Source organism: Dermacentor albipictus, chromosome 9, assembly GCF_038994185.2.
Source record: "Dermacentor albipictus isolate Rhodes 1998 colony chromosome 9, USDA_Dalb.pri_finalv2, whole genome shotgun sequence".
Classification (NCBI taxonomy): domain Eukaryota; kingdom Metazoa; phylum Arthropoda; class Arachnida; order Ixodida; family Ixodidae; genus Dermacentor; species Dermacentor albipictus.
The window spans coordinates 55,754,762-55,761,735 of NC_091829.1; positions in this window are offsets into that span (position 1 = coordinate 55,754,762).

The window sequence follows — 6,974 nt, forward strand, 5'->3', positions numbered from 1 at the left end:
CAGGCGCGGCTGCGGAATACACGCAGGGCTGTTCATACACCCACGCGAGGATGGTGGGTGTAGGATAGCTTGACTTGCAGCGCGTGACCAAAGGGACGTCGACGAAAGCGCCAAAGGAGGCCACACGTTTACGTCGCGATGTTGCTGCGCGCACTTATGCAATAGTGCTGCGTTCCGGACGAGTCAAACAGTCGATTAAACAGGCGTGTTTGTTTGAGCTATACGAAAACAAAAAAAAAGGTATTGGAGGTTTCTTTGGGTGGAGCTGCGAACACCACATAGCTGGTTTTGTTCACACAGAAGGACACGTTTTTTTTTGGTTCGTTAACTTGTTTCCTGGTCAATAGGACACGCTTTATGGACTTCAGTTTTCCAGTTTGCATGCTGCCTGCTAGCGAAGAAGTATGCCGCCACTGCAGATGCTGAAGAACGTGGCTACCGTAATTACGTTCCTCGACGTTCATAATACTGCGTTAAGTGCAGCTGCACCGATATTCGTTCAGCGCGAATTACCAGAAGGTTGTTTCTCTGTAATCGTTCGAACTTGTAGCAACCAACAGTAAGCTTCATTGAAGTGTTAAGCTTAAAATTTTGCTCTAGTGAACCTGTGATCACCATTACAAAAAGCTAAGCGGAGTACAAGCGGTGGCAACACTATGCGCTTGCTGGACCGAATACCAGGTCGTCCATTTTCTCCAAGTCCATATGTGACTTTGGGCCCTACGCCAGAAAACTATCCCAATCTCACGACTTCAAATTTATGTAACCACCGACCCAGTCATTGGGCGGTAATCGGCAGCGTTGTTTGAGAAGCCCAATCAAAGGCGCTCCACGTTTATAGGTCATATTTTTTTTTTGCATTCAAATTGAATAGAACTACCTACATATAGCAGATTTCCTTATCGAATTGGCTGACAAGAGGCAAGGAGCGCGATCAAGTGGATGGGGTTTCGCGGGGAGGAGCCAGCCCAGTGAAAATAGATAACCGGATAAAGAGGGTAGTGCCAGCGTCTGCAATTGGTCCGCTCCCTCTTACTTAGGTTGCGGTAGATGGGCGAAAATCACTGCGGCGTGCAACAGAACGTTAACAAAGCCGCAAGAACGGATCCTCAACAAAGGGGAGTTCGCAGAGTGATGTCGTATGCGTGCCGAATTAGCTTGATAACTTTATACTGGCAGCACGGAAAAAATCTTTAATTTACGCAAATAAATCCTTGTTCCCCGGTCGATCCGAGTAGGCAGCGCCAGAGCGATCATTGGGCAGCCATCTTCTATTCCTTTCGGAACGAGGAAGTCTCCGGATGGTCATGAAAACAAATCAGTTTTGTTCAGCATAATATTGCATCTTTAACTCGTACGCGTCCCTTTGACGCTACGAGATTTCGCGGTTTTTTGACGTCGCGTGATAGACACGTGAAGTGGGTGGGGCCCGAATAAGTTTGATTAATGACAGAGTATTGTGGCTACAAAGCCGTCGAATCAGAAATAATTATTTTCTTTCGTTCAGTTTAATCGTGCATATTCAGTGTGCACACATCATATCAGATGGGGCGTTTCCGCACTTTCCGTGATGCCGCGTGAGAGATGGCCAAAGAGGAGGTGGCCGGAAAATTTTTTCACCAATTAAGGAGGGCTGATTGCGGAATTGGAACAGAAAAGTTTGCAATAGCTTTACGTTATAGCGCCGTTTGTGTCCCTCACGCTTCTGCAAAAAATCTATATAGGTAATTCGACCCGTCTGCCTAAAATATTCTTAGTTGACAGCTCGGAGGAGCCGTTTAATAAAAAATGCCGATAGTATTGCCTTTGGTGCACCCCACTTTTGATCAATCGCCCCCATCTGTCTGACGTAAAGTGTAAGATGTTATAATATTATGAATGTACATTTATATGCAGACGTCCAAGAGTAGGACGAATATTTGCAGGGCATGTTTGACATGCTCCAGAAAAATAATGAGAAACGAAAGAAAAAGGAAAAAAAGACATCCGACCGATGGGTGACTAGCGCACTTGCATACATGGAAGGGTACGAAGGCCACATTTAAGACACGGTTTCTCATTTAGACTAACTCAAATGCTTTAGTGCGTTTCTTCCTATTTCAGTCATTTCTCTAAGCATGATGTCGAATCGAAGCAAAGCACCACTATTAATACTTTCTTTGCGGTGCTATGTGCAAGTTTAATAGTTTTGTCTCACGAGTTCTTTCACCATTTTCAATGAACTGCAGTACCTCAGTACTGCAGTTCAATGAAGTACTGCACGACGTCAACGAGAATTTGGCAATTGAGGACGCAGTTTTCCTAAAGAATGGAAACAAGACGCTTTATTTTGCGAGGCGTGTAAAATAATCTGAATTACTGCGTCTGTTGCATTACATTGGCGCGGCATTTCTGTTGCGGCCGTAGATGAGCCTTGGAACCTGAGGGAACGCTCTTCTTAAACGCTCGTAACTCGATAATACTGAGTGGTATTTTGATAGGATGTTGTCTATCGTGGGGAGGGGAATAGATTATAGGTCCATCAGATTCTGGAGTAGGCTGTTTCTTAGCTAATTCATACTGCGTCTTCAATCTTGACGCGCCTTCATAAATGGGGTCGAGAGCGATTTGCGGATAGAGTTTCTTTCCCCCAGCGTTACCTTAATATAAAAGAGGTCATATTATTTGCTAAGAATCGTTCGAAGTCGCTCAAGTTCCATGTGAAAATCCGTACGGTTTTTAGCAGATGTAAATGTGTACTTAGACGATTCCAGTACACTTGTAATAAGGTTCTTAATGGTGCCGGTAAATCCTTCTTTGCATGCCTCTTCCACCTTTGTCTTATACGTTGACCACCTTATATATACTTGTCGGGAAGTACAAGAGGAGGAGCTTCCAAATCCAGTGATACTTAAGTAGGTGGGAATGTGGTCACTACCATGAGTCTCGATGTCAGAGAACCATCGAACATTTTGACCAAGTTGCCGTGACACCAAGGTCAAGTCTAAGCAACTGCTGTAGTTCGAACCACGCAAGTACGTCGGACTGCCATCGTTCATGATGCTAAGTTCATGGTCGGAAGCAAATTCCACAAGTTTCCGGCCCCTGGAATCTATTCTGGAGCTTCCCCAAGCCAAGTGATGAGCATTAAAATCTCCCGTGATAATCCAGGGTCCAGTAGTCGCCGTCAGGATGTCTCGCAGTCGGTCGTCGTCGAACCGACTATATGGGGATATGTAGGCGCCAATAAGGGTAAAGGCCACTTTATTCTTTGTAATGCGGAGACACACGTATTGGTTTCCATCATGAGGCTGCACCGAGTGGGGAATGTAAGTCAGTCCTGTACGGATGTAAACAATTACTTTGCTGGATTGCCCGCACGTCGACGCCATAAAGGCTTCGTATCCAGAGAGTCTTAGCGCTTTGGACACGTTCGGTTCTCATATTACCACTACAGGAAATTGGTGCGTGAAAACGTATTGGCGGAAACATGAAATCCGTGATTTAAGTCCTCTGGCATTCCACTGGAAAATCGTCGCGCTACGCACTTCATCACGGAATGAAGGCAGTGGAAGAGCCATTGTGCTTATGCAAGATTTGCAAGCACTGGGCTCAGGGCATCCAACACTTGCACTGCGCTTCGAGCTGTTGGTGTAGTCGAGTTGCCCACAAGCGTGCGAATCGTATTTATCAAGGACTTGAGCATTGTAACGATTCAGCGGTCATGCTCTGTCAGCTCATCTGGGTGAGGGGTGCAGCATTGTGGTGCCTTTCCTTGTTGAGGTTTTTCCACAGGGCTTATCCTTGGCAGTGGTGGCCATTCCTCATCCACGGCATTCTTTTGAGATGCTCCGTTATCTATACACGGTTTGGAAACATTCTGCACTGAGGTTGGAGCAGATTTAACAGCAAGAGGCTTTGCGGCACGCGTATTCTGTGTGCGGAGAGCAGAATTCCTTGATGAGCGTCTGCGACGAGAACGACGTCGCCTGACGTCAGCAGCTGCTTCACGATAAGTCGACCGGTCCCTCACCATTTTCTTCAAGATGGAGAGTTCTCGCTTAACTCTAGGACATTCCTTTGATGAGGCATCGTGGGGCCCTTGACAGTTCGGACACCTAAAAGTTTTTGCCTGGCAGTTGCCTGCAGAGTGTTGCGCTGCACAGCGGGAACATACAGCAGCCTTTCCACATACGGCGCTCACGCGACCGAATTTCTGACAGTTTCTACACTGAAGCGGCTTCGGAACAAAGGGCCGGACAGCATGTCGAAAATGACCTACCTTCACAGGCGATGGAAGGCAGTCACCTTTAAAGACAATTTTCACGCATCTGGAAGTCCCGAGACGGGCCACCTGTAGTATCTGGATCCCATGATTGGCAGGCTTTATCAAAAGTGGGAAATCCTCGCCTGAGATGGCCGCATCAATGTCATATATGACGCCTGTAGTAGTCTCTTTTCCCATCGGGATGATGGTACGGACGTTCATGCCACCGAGAACAGTGACGGCTCGCAGACAATCTAACGCCGACGCTTGGGCGACGTCTACCGCGACAATATTCTTCCGAGGGTTGACTCGTACGTCCTCAATGCCATTTGGCAACAGTCTCTCGAGTTCAACCGATGCAACTTGCCTGTTGAGGAGCCTCATGTTGTCGGAGGGTAGCACAGGTAAGAAAAGGATGGTGTACTTCGCCGAACTCTGCGAGTCCTCATAGTAGATGTGTCCACAGAGGCCCTAAGCATCCGCCGCTTTGCTTTCTGACTCAGGACAGTCACGTAGTCGTCGTCGGAGCTGTCGTCGCTCTCGGTCGAGTCTATCAGGGTCAACGTTACTAGATTACTTTCAGTTGTCCAACTCCGCCGCGGCACCTGGGCCGGTATTTTGCAGCGATGCCTTTTCCGATTCTATTCTTTTTCAGACTTTTCGCGCTTGGCCAGTGGTCAGAGCGACGGTCTGCCCTCATTATCAACGGGATCGGGCGGCCGTGTGTGGTGGATGATAAGAATAGCATAGAATAACGTATAAGGCATCGCTACAAAATAGCGCTCCTGGCCCCTTTCTGTCGCGCCCGCGGGGTGGCGCGCGCGACACTGTCGGCCCGAAGGCGGGTGGTGCGAACAACGTTTGTGCGGGTGGACAGAGACGCCGATGCGTGCTGAAGCGTGCCACGTTTTGCTCGTGTTTTATTTGTGTGCCAGGAAAATGCTGCACGCCTTGTGAGCAAACATACCTGCAATGGAACAATGAAACGGCAATGAAACAAGAAAAAACACGAGAACGAGACAAAGTGATAGCTAGGGAGGGCGCAGCGCTCTTCCTATCACTTTGTCTGTTCTCGCTCCTGTTTTTTTTGTGTTATTAAATGTCGGCGAGCATCCTACGTCAACATAGTTTATCAGACCACCGCCTTTGGACTTGGTGCGCATTTCCTAATGGATATAAAATTGTTACACTAATCATGTCAGGTCATCAAAGATTTTTTGGAACTGCTGAACTTGACAGAACAGACTGCAATTCAAAAGAACCTGAAGGTTTTTGCACCACAACAAACGACAAAGTCACTGCGAGTAACTCTGATGTAGACTTTAGACATTGTCGATGATCTGCCGCGTCCAGGTGTGCTCTATGTTTCGACAGCCAAGTTACATCAAGATCCACTGGAGGTAATTAAGACACACTGTTCACATTTGTTGTGACTACATTCAGATTGCACTGTTTGCAAGGAAATTCCCTCTCACGTTTCTTTCAGCAATCCATTAGACTAGTGCGTTCCTTCGGTTGAGATGAGTCCCATCCTACTATAACCAACTTCACGCAGATATTCCGCCTTCTAAACCTGTATACACCTGTTAAAACAGCGCTACGTGGTAGTGTGGACGGTGTGCCAGGACCTGTGCTCGTCAGCATCAATGACACATTCAAGCAGACGAGAGAAGCCTGCAAGTAAAAAAAGTAGTCTTCGCAATGCCATTGAGGCGACGTTGATAAGTTGCCTGGAGCGAAGCAGCTCACCAGAATGTGCTTGCAATGAGCATAGCAATGAACATGGGGGACAATGTTGTTTATTATCTGTGTGGATATGTTATTCGTAAAGTCACAAAGGGTGCCCCATGGGATCTATGCATAACGGACATAAGCTTTGAAACCACAGCAGTTGGCTGTGACAGTTACTTGAGGGCAGAAGTCTCAAGCAAGGTTCCTTAAAGCACCCGATGCCAAAGATACTGGGCTCTATTAAGACTGCTAACAAAAGTGTGTCGGCTTCCCTGGATGAGGCAGGCCTTTGCGGAGAGATATTTTGGAAGGTTTTAGATTATCTAGAGGTGTGCTGCCTCCCTCTTCTTGGTTGTGCAGCGCATATGTTCGCGTTCACGTGCGAAGTACTGAATTTCTTCATTGTTATGCGGATGCAGTTTTACTTCAGGGATGCAAACTTTCGACTAGAAAGCAGTCATAAGGTAGCTGTAACAACCAATAAAGCGCGTCTTTTGTGAATATCGATGCATAATGCTTAGATTCATCAATCCGGCGTTGTACTGGTCCTATACTTTTTTATTTATTTATTTATTTACAAATACTGCAGGCCCTATTCGGGCCCAAGCAGGAGTGGTTACATCAATAATAACAAACAAGGCTAGAAATAATAACAAAAAAACAGAATACAGAACAATAATAAAGATATATAGAATGTAATATACAGGAACATCAGCCTTTGAAATTTAGACCTATGAACATGAATACGATATAGGAACAACAGTTGTAGTTTGCAACTCAACAACAAGTACTGACAAACCATGTACACACAACAGGTCACTCAATTCAGCATGTTCACCTAATTTTATTACAAAACACAGACAATTAATTAATTTCTTTCCCTATGTGCATGCTATTAATCAAAAGAAAAACCATTCACAAGATGAACAAACGATTGTGTGGTATTAGCACTAACTATTTCTTGTGGTAATTTATTCCACAATGAAATAGCATGAGG